Below are 14,220 nucleotides of genomic sequence, written 5' to 3'. Positions count from 1 at the left end.
TGCCCTGAGCAGAGAGCTAGACTAGATGACTTTATGAGGTCCCTTCCAGCCCTACTTCCCTATGATTCCTATGGACAAAAAAAATGCACCTAGTTTCACTGAGACTGGAATTAAGGCATCCATAAGTAATGACAATTTTGCGGGGGGAAATCTTGCTTAATCCAGCATTTTTAAATATATTAATTGTTTCCATCCTATTCTTATCTATACCTTGAAGCACCCAAAATATTCAAAATACAGAACAGCAATGATTTTTGAGGAGGCTGATGCAGTCTTGACAGGTGAAAGATGACATTATGTCATCAGTCTATGGAAAGTTCACCACAAAAATCCTATAAAAATACCTCATTAAAAATCTTTAGCAATATAGAGCCACTCAACATTTGCCCATCAGCAAAATCAAATGTAGGTTGGATGACTTATGATCAGATGGCATCATTCTCTTGCAAAAGAAACAGTTTAATAATCTTTATATTTAGGAGCTGGGTGATAAATCACACAGGATTCTTTTAAAAGTTTTCAGCCTGACAGGAAGTTACTTTAAAACTTAGAATATTTAAAATTATTAAAATATATAGAAAGTCAGTGTCCATATCTGCTAATACCCATGACAACTAAAGCCAATGACAGCTTTGCTTTGAGCATATGAAGTACAACACATATGTGAAATTATGGTGAATGAAGGCTCCTGGTGAAAGTAGTCTCTAGAAACCAGGACCTCAAATAATTTAATACTGACAGCAAGCAAACACCTTACCATCAGTTACTAGACTCTAACCAAGTTTCAGATATCAAGGCTAGGTACAGACATTCAAAAATCCTTAGGTGGAATCCAATCCAAGTTACACAGTTTTCTGTAAGTGGTATAATTTAGATCAGTAGCAAACAGGACACATTCACCTTGAGGGAGGGAGAGAGGAGGGTATATCTTAGACTGGGTTCCGCCATTTTTAAACCAGTTTGTGTGTCCAACTTCTATTCTGTCATGGGTATAGACCAGTTTCCAATCACTTATGCTAGTAAAAGTGTAATGCCTGTACCTGGCCCAAAAGACATCACAGATCATAATGGAATAGATAATTATGGGTTTGAAACTGATATAATCAGTTACATCCTATTGCCAGGAGAAGATAAGCAAAGAAGAAACATCTCTTCTACCTAGCCCTCACAATGAACATGAACACTCTGAGATCATCACACTAAATATGACAAACTCTCCAAAAAAAAGCCACCAGCAATGTACCAAACAAGTCATCATTTATACAAAGTCAGTCATACAGCATTATTCTCTGGGTACGGATAGACAAACCATTATATTGGTATAACCTGTTCTGACATAACTGTTACATTTGTCCATTCTTATATCAGTAAAATGGAGCTGTAAGTTCAGGTGTGTAAATTTTTAATCACTGTAACAAATATGTTTTTTTCAGGTTTAAAGTTACAGCACTTTAGCTCAGTTTTTCTAATACGAGTGCATATAGATACAGTCAAATCATAATAATGCTTGTTCCCAGGCAGGAAGTCCCCCCTTTTCCTTTGGCAAACGTTTAAAGTTATGTCTGTCCAAAGCCTCAAATGAAGTAACAGTGAAAAGAATGAAGATGAGGTCTATATTTGCCTTTAAAGTGGACCAACAAAATGTACATAATACAAATTTACTCCTTGTCATGGGCAATCTTTACACAAAAGTAGGATATGACAACCTAGAAGAATAAAATGAAGCACAGGCTAGAAATCAGCCAGAATGGCAAGAGATGTACTGAAATTGTGCTTGGTATCTACCATCATTCTGACAACATTTGTATCAATATAAGATTCAGGTAATCTGTCCAAAATAGGAGGTCATATCAACCACAATCTTTGCATTTCCAAACTGAAAATAAAAAGACTAGAACTAGAAAGATTGGCTTTAAATAAAGCAACAAAAATATTAAACAGTGCTAAATGGAAAAATCAAAAGAGTATTGTGATAAATGCCAATCCAAACTGAAGAATAGATTTGGGATATTGTTTGCACAAAAGGAAGGTAAGACATGACAGAACTGAACAAAAAATAAGAGCAGTTCTTGAAGACAATCGGATTCATGCTGCAACATTGCTGGATGCTAGCATACACAGAACCAGAATTAGATAAGCCAAGAATCAATAAACAAAGAGCACTGAAATGCAAACTCCTGAATACCAAGAAGTATAAAATACTAAAAAAAAGAGGAGTACAAGAAAGCAGACAAAGAAGGGAAAAGTACACAAGGGTGGATAAATGAGATATACTGAGCCAAGTAACTGAAAACGTGTGCAGAAATGTCAGTCTGAGGAAAAAACCTCCCATGACCAAGGCTGATACAAATTTTATCATAGACCTAAAAGAGCTGCAGGGTCTGGAGATCCACTGAAGTAGAGATGGTAAATTAGATGTCTTGGACAACGTGTGTTGTGGCTCAAGCACGCACAGCTCTTGCTGAAGCAGTACTGCCCTAGCTTCCCATACTGCTTATAGCCCTCTATTGGAAAACTGCATGGAAGGATGAAAGAAAAAAATCACCATCCATTAGTGTTAACTAGATCAAGCCAGGATACAAGAATTCTGTTTTGCCAAAAAGTATTCCATACTGAAATAGAAAGTGCTGAAACCTCTAACTCAAGGCCCTTTGAAATTGGGACAGAGTTGCCCATTCAAATAGCTAATAATTCAGTGGTTAGGCTGAAAGAGCTAAGATTACTTAGCCCAGAGAAGACAGAGGGGAGATTTGATAACAGTTTCACCCAGTCTGAAGAGTGATTGCAGAGAGGATGGAGAAAGGTTTTTCTCTCTGGCTGTAGGAGACAGGACTAGGAGCAGCCGCATCAAGTTGTAGCAAGGGAAATTTAGTTTGGAGATTAGGAGGAACTTTCTGACTATGAGGGTAGTCAAGCATTAGAACAGGCTACCTAAACAAGTTGTGTAATTTCCATCACTGAAACTTGCAAAAGCAGGTTTGACAGACACTTGGCTAGGATGGTTGAGTCAGGGATGATCCTGCCTTCAGCAAGGAGCTGGACTAGATAATCTTGTGTCCCTTCCACCCCTATTTTCCTATGATTTAAGTTGTGAGACCCCTAGTGTCAAGTTCTGATTGAATTGTGTAGAGCAGGTAGAAGCCCACCACTAGGCTACAGTAAATCCATTTTCTACTATTTGTCGATGAGCAGTAACTCTATGCCAGGGGTTGCCAACCAGGAGTACGCATACCCCTGGGGATACTTTGAAAGGTCCCAGGGGGTATGCGGGAGCAGGTGAGGATGGAGCACAGCCACCCCATGCCACTGCCTCACAGGAGCAGGGCTGGGGCGCAGCAAGAGCAGGGCCGCACAGATGCTGTACTGCCACTGCTTGCCATGCCTCCACTCTGTGTCTGGCTGCTCGCCACCGCCTCCCTCCTGTGTTCCATGTCCAGCTGCTCATCCCCCACCACCACTCAGGGGCACACTTACTTTATAGGGAGGCTGCTGGGGGTACACTTATTAAAAAGGTTGAAAACCCCGGCTCTATGTAAAACCCATAGTTAAGGACGTATACAGTGAGTAGCAACTCACCTGTTTGTCCTTCCAGGAAGGAGCTGAGGGTGCAAGTCTACCATTCACTAGCAAAAGCAGAAGGGAATCTGTTTCTAGAAGAGAAAAAGCAGAAGCAGAAGCTAGCAAAAGCAGAAAGGAATCTTGTTTGTAGACACAGGCACTTTATTATTTATAAACCAATCCTTTCTTAAAGATAGTTGGAAAGTGACTAATTTCTTCTAAACTTGTCAGCCCTTTGTGCTTTTGCATCACAAGTTTAAAAGGTTCACTTCAGCTTCTGAAGCCAGGTCAGTATAAGTGACTCAGACTGAGAACAGCAAGGCCTTCATTAGGAGGTCTGAATGTCACTGAGAGGAACATTTTGCTCAGACGACACTGCTGTGACCTGAACCTTTCAGATGTTCCAGACCTCATGGGATTTCCTCAACTCCCTTTTTTAAACAAAAGGGAAAATATTTCTTATAAATACCAAAGGTAGCAGCATGATCTGCTATGCCTTTCTGCTTTCCACATATGGATTTCCTATCTAATCTTCTTTCTATGTTCTGAAAGTTACCCTTCTTAACTAGTACTACCTACACATGTTGCTCCATCTTCTAGTCCAGTGGTTTTCAACCTTCTTTCATTTGCAGACCCCTAAAAATTTTGGAGAGAGGTGCAGACCCCTCCAGAAACTTCAGATGCGAGTTCAGACCTCCTTCAATTGTGAGTGTTCACATACTTTTGACTGATTGTAGTCATCTTTCATGGAGCCCTTAGGCATAGTCTGCAGACCCCTAGGAGTCTGCAGATCACAGGTTGACAAAAACACTGCTCTGGTTCATCCAAACAAAACAGTTACCTCTTTCGTCCACTGCTCGGATATAAGCATCTCTCAATTTGCATTTCATGCTGGTTCTGTAAAGCATTGCCCTGTGTTAGAGTGTCCTATGGACAGGGGTGGCAACTTCTGGGGAATTATATCAGATGTACAGAACCATGCACAAAGAAAACTTTTTACTACTTAACTACTGTTCAACAGCAACATAGAACTACACTTAACTACAGTTGACATACCACCATACACAAACACATAAAGGTACAAACGCAGTGGGAGATTATTTCTCTTCCATTTTCCAATCACTTCAGATAAGCTCTGATTGGATTTGCTATTTAGTTATCAAGACTTTTTCCCCTTAAGAGAAATCTGATTTATGCTGTGGATTTACTGCAATATTGCTAGGAGAAGGGCTTATGGCGATTTTGTTAATGCAATAATTCTACCTAAATGTGCTTTGCAGAACTTTTTGTGTTAAAGAAGTCACTGTGGTTAACACCAGTCATGTGTACTTAAATTGTTTTTCCTTTCTAAGCTGTTTCCTCCCCAGGTTTCAGACAGCACATTGTGGAAGCCATTAAATGCCACCCGTAAACATGTCCATTTGCTAAATAATACCAAGTGACATATGTTTATAAATCATTATTAAATGGATATGGCTTTTATAGTTTTTTCTTGCAGGTATTATTATATCTGTGGTCTGTGATGTTAATGGGGTTTGTAGTTAAACTACTTCAATATATATGTATCCATCAAGATTAAATATGTTCAAGTATTTTCTTGCCTTATGATTTACTGCTTCTTCAGAACCTCTTTGACAGCCATATGGTGTTCCTGTTAAAGAACTATTACAGGATTTAATGTGTGCATATAAAACTAATACGGCGATGCTACACATAAAGATACCCAGGTTCTCCTATCCTTTAGTATTTGGTTTAAGTAACAGTTACAGCTGATATCATAAATCATAAAGACTTACAGCTATGAATGAAATGACCAAATTAGGTATTCAAGGAGGGCAGAAGAAAAAAGAAGCAAGATTGTCAATTAGCATCATTCTAACAAGTGTCTTGCTTAAGAAGTTTTTAACTTAATTAAAACACAGGCAGTTCTCAACTTGATATAGAACATCCTCCTGTTTTACACCTAGAAATAAGAAACGGACAAGAAAACCAAGTGTTGTTGATATTACCTAGTAAATGTTTTTATTTCTTGAATCCACAAAAGATACTTTCTCACTTGAAATGTTGTTTCTAAGTTATGTGGTGGGAATTTTAACAAATGTGCACATTACTAATTGGTGCTATTTTGCATCTTGTACCGCAATTATGCTTGGATATAATGAACCATAACATCCATGTGATAGACATCACTCAACGCTTGACAAATAGGATGCTACCATGCACATTTAAAGTACATGCAGTAGTCACAAATCACTGATAGATTTTCAGCTTACATGTCTATAATTTGAAACCGTGTACTTTTTTTTGTACAAAAAGGGGGAGGAAAACTATTTTCAAATAGTTATAGCTAATGTGGGGAGCACAGACTACAATTTAAAAGTTCAACACCCATTCCATCTTACTTTTTCATTTACTCATAACTTTAACAAAGTAGGTTTTTTCTGAATGATAAATTTGCCTGCCTATTTTTCAACACAGGGATTTTTTTTTAATAAAAAAGTTTGAGCAAAGTAGTTGATATTTTACTACAATCAAAAAGTATCATGCATTTCACATGATGATCAAATTAACTACTAGTAGTATAACATCCTGTTTTGAAATCTAACAGCAATAAAGATTATTGAATGGTTTGCTCTGGTTTTCTATGTGTATTTTAACTTTATAGTAACCTTACACTGTGAGCCACACAAATGTTGATTGGTATTTGTGTTAGCTCGGAGTTTGGTGCAGTTACACCCTAGTCTAGAAACCTTCTCTGACCATCCCCGACCTACACAGCTGTGACTTACCACTAGACGTTGATGATTACCAGGGCAGGACTAGGTGCTGTACTTGTGAGTTGCCACTGTAGAGGGCTGGTTAGCTAGCATAGGCTTCTATCCCTGCTCTAACTATCTCAGCTAGAACAATCTGCAACACCTCCTCCCCTCCCCAAAGCCCCTTCCCAAACAGACAAATGTAACAACGTGAAGAGTTCTAACAAATATCTGCATAAGTATGATACAGCAATACTTTATGTTATTTATGTAGACTGCAAATACAAAGCGGGTAACCCTCAAACCAAAGATCATATTAATAATATGAAAGCAGCAAGGGTTGGTGTTTGGGTTGGCTTTTTTTTTTTTGGGGGGGGGGTGGAGTTTGGAGTTCAGGGAAGGTTGATGATTTCTTTTATTGGGCCAACTGTATTGCTAAGAAAGATGTTTTTGGTCACAAAGTGACTAAGTAAGGGCATACAATTGGTCCAATAAACAAGACTGCAGAAAAAAGAAAAGAAACCTAACCTTACTTCTCTCATATTTCCTGGACCATTATGGCTACAGCAAGACTTCAACTCTATTACGTCAATGATATGATCAACTGTCCTGTAACACTTGCCATGAAGTTACTGTTGTGTCATAATTTGAGTCTGTTGTTTACCCAGTAAGGGGTCCAAGACTATCACACTTTTTCATTGGCAATGATCCATAATTATGTAGGTACAATTACTTTTCTTGTGAATCCACAGACCAGGTTACACTGTAATTAGACATGAATTTCTTTGAAGCATAGGATTGGAAAAGGCAACAGATGGTATCAACACTGCCTTAAAAAAAAAAAAATGGATTTTCTAAAGATCATCATTCTGCGTGCCAGACTTCTGAATGATATATTTTGCTTAACTTTAACTTCTTTGACACAAAAACAACATTAAACAAGTCAAGAACATGTTCTCAACAGATTTTTCTTCTAAAACACCAAGACACAGCAAAAACATTGGACAAATAAGCGTAAAGTTTTACTACCTGTTCGTTTTTTATATCAGTGAAGTTTACTCGGTAGTTATGTAAGAGCTGTCAAAGTGAAAGCAATGCATAAAATTGTTAGAAATTGCTTTTCATACCATGTCCTGTGGACAAGATATGTGGCAATTTAGGCAGAGAAGTGACTGAAATCAGTTTACCAAAGAAAATTGCATTGCCCCCCTGAAGGCAATTATCATTTTCAAAATCTTTCTGAAAAATAATTAGTTATGCACTTCAATTAAAACTAATTCAAGTAAAGATCTGCTCACAAATTTGCAGGAAAAAAAATTACGTAAAACATGTTTAAGTTACCTGTTTGTGATTGTAACAGGTCCCCTACCCATTACTAGAATGGGAAGGGGTACCTGGCTCTTTCCCCCTCCTTTGCCCTCCTACATCTCCACCTTTTCCTCTCTCACCTTTTGTATATCTGCCAGTGAATCCTTTTCCTGGCTGAGGGCCCTTTTCCCTGGTTTCCTGGTTCCATGGTTCTTATTCTCCTCCACCCCTGCCTTTGATTCCTTCCACTTTGTGTCTGTGTGTCTTCTGCCTGTGCCCTGATGGTGATGCCAGAGGCAAATTCCCAGGCAGGGGAGCCTGAAGTAAGATGGCCACCATGTCCAGGTACAGGCAGATCCCGATGACCTAGGAAGTAGAAGTAGAAGGGTCTTGTGACCTAGCAAGCCCTACATAAGCCCAAGCCTCAGGCCAGGGGAGGCAGTCTGGCTGTGAAAGCTGTTGGGGCTGAAACCTCCTCTGAGAGGTGTGCAGACTAGAGCCCAAACTGCAGTGAGAGGACTTAGGAGGGAGCCCCAAGTGATAAGAAGCTAGTGACCTGAATGGGAATCAAGCTAAATACCCTGGGCACTTTGTTTTCTTTGCCTTTCTACTTGGAGCCTGCCATCACGGGGTGTGGTGAACCCCAAGCAAGACATTTCTTCAAGCCAGGATGGATGCTTGTATTTTGTGGTTTTCCTTTTTCCCCAGAGGGCTGGGTTGTGGCTCTAGAGGAGGCAGAAGCCACTGAAAGAGGGTGACTGGGGATATTCCAAGCTTGAAATTGCTTTGAGTGGACAGAAGATAAGGAATACAGTATATTCTGTGGCCAAGTGAAGCCAAACTTGCCCAGACTGTAAAGTAGAAGGGTAAGAGTATGTTCTGTGGCCAAATGAGGCCAAGCTTGCCCGAGCTGTAAGGCAGGAGGGTGTCCGGGGAAAAACAGTACTCAGGGCTGCCTACACAGCAGATATTGTGGGGTCTGGAACCTGAGGTCACAGGGCATGGCCAGGGCTAGAGGGCTCGGAGAGAGTAAAATTAGGATGAGGTCGGGGGGGAACCTCGGACCAGATGGTGCCCACCTCTTTAAAATCATGCATTGCCTTCTGTGCAGCCTCTCCTACTAATTTTGACATCAAGACATGGCAGAAAAACTACAGAATAGGGGAAGAGGCCAGAGGGTGTAGGTGCCAGGAGGCCTCTAGATACAGGTCCCTGTAGCAGCACTTGTAAGAAGCTTACAGTGATATGTATATTGTGAAGAAATCCCCCTCTCTCTGCCCCTTCTTTGGGACAGTCCAAGTGTACCCCTCTCTCTCTCTTGCTCGCTTTCTTTTTGGTTCAGGCTGGTCAAACAGGTGACATGGCCAGATACATTCCTGAGGGGTTGGGAGAGCTCTCTTCTTCCTCCCGCAGGCATTTTGAAAAGCCGCAAGCAAAGTGCCTCTAGGCTGCCACCTTGATGAACTCCTGTAAGTAAAAACTTGGAAACTAGCCAAGTGTTAGGATTTATGTCTAGGCACACACATTTTAAAAGGATTCTTATGTCCAAAACTGTATAAGACTCCGATTGTTTATGTTCACTCAAAGTGTATTCTGACTTACTTGTTCTACTCCCCTCCCACTCCCACCTCCCCCATCAATAAAGGTATCAGGTTATAGTGTGCCTTGCTATTTTGATGAAGTACAGGAGGAAGAGACAAGCCTTTTTGCTCCCAGCGTGGCCAGCAGAGCTTGTCTATTTACGTTCCCTGTCCTACCTGAGAGTATCCTGGGATGCTTCGGGCTGAAAGAGGCACCCAGAAATATTACCTGTAGGCAAAGTGCCCCCAAGGCTTGCAGGGTCTGTGTGGGCTGCATAGAGCCCTAACAGAGACCAGTGCCCGGATGGTGGCAGCATTACCCCTGGCTTGCAGGTGCTCTCTAGGAAGCGATACAGCCAGCAGTAGGCATCCCATGGGAGACTCCCAGAGCAAGTTTTTTGGGCCTGGCACAGTGAGGTGGGTGGCTCTGCATATGACTTAGACATCTAAAATTATTTAAGAGTACTTTTGTGGTCAAAATATATCATTGGAAGAAATGAAGTTTTGCAACCAAATGAGAGAAGCAGCCTAGGGACACTTTAATTTTTAAATGTAACCATATTTCTCTCCTTTCCTAGTATTATCACATTCCATTGCTACAGATCTAAGAACATTCCTAAATCACCTTATTATACTAACAATACCAAGTAGCAAAAGCTTAATATTAAAATATTCAGTTATGATAGAAGTTGTCATGAAATTATGTTCTTGATTTTTTAGAAATAAAATTCACCAATAAAAGATCAATTCCAGCCAATCTTTACAGTATCCATGATCAAGTGTTACAGCAGCTACAGCCAGTCTAATACCCAAAGCATAGTTGTAAATACCCTTTACAATGGACAAAATTCCCATGCAAGCATTCCCTATACTTATATACATAATACGCTAAAATATCCTGAATCTATGTCACTGGATTGTCAGCCACTGAGGTAGTGCTACACTCTCAAGTCCCCAACCATATCCAAAATGCAAGAGAAGTGTCAACCTAGGCAAGGACCTGAATAACTGAGCCTGCAGACACAGAGCTATACTTGACCAGAAGTGACTGCTCGTAACATTTTTACAATGCCAATTCATTCTCCCTTTTATGGTAAACAAGCCTCCAATTAAATAGGAAAACGTTATATTAATCTGGGGTAAATAGTTATATGCAATGGATGCTGTGTTTCTGCTCATCAGTAAAACCAAGAAAACAAAAGAACCCAAAGGCACAAACCTATTTTCATTTTTGCACCCCAAAGGCACAAGCCTATTGTTAAAGAGCTAAAAACCTATTGTTAAACAGCTCATAGCATGTAAATGAAGTTAGTGAAGTCAATATCTGCTAGCCTCCCATGTTTCAATTAAGAAAAAATAAGGAGAATGAGAACACGATCTAACTGGGATAGATGGAGCAGAAGACTTGGTAGAGCAATTCATACACCTGGAACATTGACATACACGAGTGAGTATAGTTCATTCAGGGAGAACAGGCAGGAAGAAATATATAAGCACACACACCCCACCCCCCACACCCACTTGTTCAGAAGTCCAGAACTAAGTAGGGGGTATACCTGCTGAAAATCTCTGATATTCAACCAAGGCAACCTCATGTGGGTGTCTAATATGCACCACCAAACCAGGAGGAGGAAATGAACAAGGCTTCTTTTAATCAATTAATTGTAACACACAAACCACAGGACGTGATACTTTAACAACCAGAATAACAACCTTCTACTGGGAAGGTAGAAACCACTATACAAGAAAGAACATTTTAGTACAGATGGTGGAGAAACCAACTGGTTGACAGTTCCTTCAATTTTCTTCCTACTAATAGAGAGAAATTGATGATAAATCTGAAGGTGGAAGGCAACTTCAGTGACAGTGATGAGCTCATTATCTGAAGGAAGAAAAAATAGAAAAAAGAAAAATTAAAATACCGGAGTAAAGAAAAAGCACTGTTTACAGATTCAGAACTGGTAGGCAGTGTCCTATTTTGAGCAAGTCTACGAAAAAAGTCCAGAAAATCTGGTTGTTCTGTAAACAGACAATAGTAAGCTTAGAAGAGTATGTCATCCCAATAGGAAGGAAGGGTAGGAAATATAGTAAGGGATCTGCTTAGCTAAACCATGAGCTCTTCAATTACTTGAAACTTAAAGAAGAATCTCAGAAAAAGTAAAAATTTAGCCATATTAAAAAGGATGAGTATAAGAGTATAGCAGAAGCATGTAAGGACAAAATCAGAAAGCCAAAGTTGCAAACTGATATACAACCAATGGGAGACATAAAATACAAATATGAAGCATTCTGTAGATGTTACAAATAAAAGAAAAGCCAAAGAAAATGGAGGCCCCTAACTGATTGGTGGATAAATAACTGGCTAGATAATAAGGCTCAAAGATGAATCATTCATAGCTCAATGCTAAACTGGGAAAAGGCTTCTAGTGAATTTCCCACGGATTTCTCCGGGATTGAGTACTGGCCAATATTTTCATCACTAACTTCAGTGATGAAATAGAGTAACACAGATAATAAAGTTACTGAGGTACATATTAACAGTTTGATGACAAGAAATGATGAACACTTTTTCCCACCAATTTTTTTATTTCAATTATTTAAGGAACTAACTGGGTAGGGTAGCAGGCACTTTACAGGACAGAATTAGGATTTAAAATAACCTTGATAAATTGGAGCAATGGTCTGAAATACACAGGATAAAATTAAACAGAGGCACAGTAAGATACTTAAGAGAGAATGATCAAAGTCACAGGTTATAGGGGATGCAATCTGAATGAGTCATGTAATATTGTTGTAAACAAAGCTACTAACATACTGGGATTTATTAACAGGAGGGTCATTTGTATGTCACAGGAAGGGATACTTCCACACTTTAGTGAGGCTTCATCTGGAATACGATATCCAGAGGCAAACCAGTTCATTCAGTGCCCAGGATGGGGTAGGAATTATGCTGACCACAGGAGACCAGGAGGGAGGAGAGGAAAGAAAGAGGAGTCTTATCTGCTGGGGCTCTTCTCATTTGAGCTGCAGCAGCCATAGCAGCACAGCCTCTGTCTGCTGCTGCTGAGGGACAGGCAGCAGCATGGGCTCTGCAAAAGGCTGCTCCTGGTGCCCCATTCACAATGCCACCCCTGGGTACAGGGCTGTGCTGTTATAGCAAAGCATCCAGGGTTGTGGAGGAGAGCATTATTCCACTCCCCAGTCCCTCAGATATGGGGATGCACCTGATCAGCTCCTATGCCCAGGTTGAATCTGCTGTGGCAGACTCCTGGGAGGAAGTAGCCTTCCAGCACATCTTAAGTCAGCACCCAGGGCTGGTGTCCTGTGCACCCTGCCTATGCTACTGTGCACCCTGCCTATGCTACTGAAGTATTAATTTTGGCCACATCACTTCAAGACAGATGTAAACAAATTGGGGGGCGGCGGGATTAAGGTCTAATTGAAATCAACAAAAATAGTGAATATGCTAGAAAACACAATACATCAAATAAATAAAGGATGGAAGAAATTTGAGTGTTTACTCCACAGAAAAGAACACTGATGTCAGTATCTGGAAGATGGTGAACAATATCCCCAGCATGTCTACAGGGGACAGATGAAGAAATAATAGAACTAAATTGCAATAAGAAAGATTTATATTAGATATTAGGAAGATATCAGGGTAGTTAAGCACTGACGCAGATTGAAAAGCATGAATGGGTGCCTGAATACTCTACATAGAAGCTGTGTATAGGGCAACAGCAGCAGCTCTGCATCCAGCAGCACAGCAGGGGCCAAGAGCAGCAAATCTGCTTTTATTGTTTGTGCTTCCATCTCCTCCCCTGCATGAGTGCCAAGGGTTGGTGTCCTGTGGTCCTGTTCTTCTGCCCTTTATTATGCAGCTATGCAGATTACCAAGGAAGGCTGTGAAATCTCCATCCTTGTAAGTTCTTAAGTGCAGATATAAGACATTTTTCTGGGATGATTTAGATGGGGATGATCTCATCTTGAAGTTCTTGAGGTCCCATCCTACTCTATTTTCTTGTTATGATCTCATCGTTAGAGAAAGTTCTTAACCTATTAAGCACCCTTTATACTTAGTGAAAGCAACGGTTTCATCAAAACTTATCCCAATCCCTGAAAAAATGGAAATCACAAATTTAAAGGAAAAATCTTCAGCATTCCTTGCTATCGTCAAACTGTTAATTTGTACCTCAGAAAGCAACAGGTTCCTAAAAGTGTTCATCAACTATTCATCTAATGTTCATCTAGATCATGCCTGACCAATCTGGTTTTGTTTTATGACAGGGTCACAAAATGCTTAGATGCAGGAGTAGATGTGAATGTTCTTTCTTGGACTTTATCAAGGCCTTCAATGTGGTATCTCATCCTATTCTCATAAATAAATTAAGAGGCTGTGACATAGATGTTTACATGGTCTGGTGGGTGGCAAATTAGCTTAGCGGTCGCACCCAGAGAGTGGTAGTAGATGGGTCAGAATTGACCTGGAAGGATGTGGGTAGTGGGGTCCCCCAGGGTTCAGTCGTTGGACCTGTACTCTTCAATATCTTCGCCAGTGACTTCGATGTAGGTGTGAAGTGTACTCTGTCCAAGTTTGCAGACAATACTAAATTGTGGGGTGAAGTGCACACTCCGGAGGGTAGGGAACAATTGCAAACAGACCTGGACAGGTTAGAAAAGTGGACAGTACACAGTAGGATGCAGTACAACAAGGAAAAGTGCAGAATGCAACACCTAGGGTGCAAAAATATCTAGCACATCTACTGGCTGAGAAGTGACCCACTCAGCAGCACAAAAGCGGAAAGGGATCTCAGAGTCATGGTGGACTCCAAGATGAACATGAGTCATCAGTGTAATGAAATCATCAGCAAAGTTAACCGCACTTTACCATGCATCAGCAGATGCATGACAAGTAGAACCAAGGAGGTGATACTTCCCCTCTATGGAGCAATGGTCAGACCACAGTTGGAGTACTGCTTCCAGTTCTGGCGCCGTACTTCAAGAAGGATGTTGATAGA

At 40.4% G+C, this 14,220-nt stretch overlaps 1 long non-coding RNA gene across 1 annotated transcript in view; it reads right to left on the bottom strand.

The window, feature by feature from the left end:
* Positions 1–3,576: 3,576 nt before the first annotated feature.
* LOC102375453 overlaps positions 3,577–14,220 on the bottom strand; it is a 20,911-nt gene continuing 10,267 nt past the window's right edge. Inside the window, exon 3 of the long non-coding RNA XR_323727.3 lies at positions 3,577–3,650. This is a non-coding gene — a long non-coding RNA (uncharacterized LOC102375453). The remainder of the gene's footprint in view (positions 3,651–14,220) is intronic.

This window comes from Alligator sinensis, unplaced genomic scaffold (genome assembly GCF_000455745.1).
Source record: "Alligator sinensis unplaced genomic scaffold, ASM45574v1 scaffold575_1, whole genome shotgun sequence".
Taxonomy (NCBI): Eukaryota; Metazoa; Chordata; order Crocodylia; family Alligatoridae; genus Alligator; species Alligator sinensis.
The sequence above is the reverse complement of the archived record's forward strand: the minus strand, read 5'-3'. Positions and strand labels throughout refer to the sequence as shown.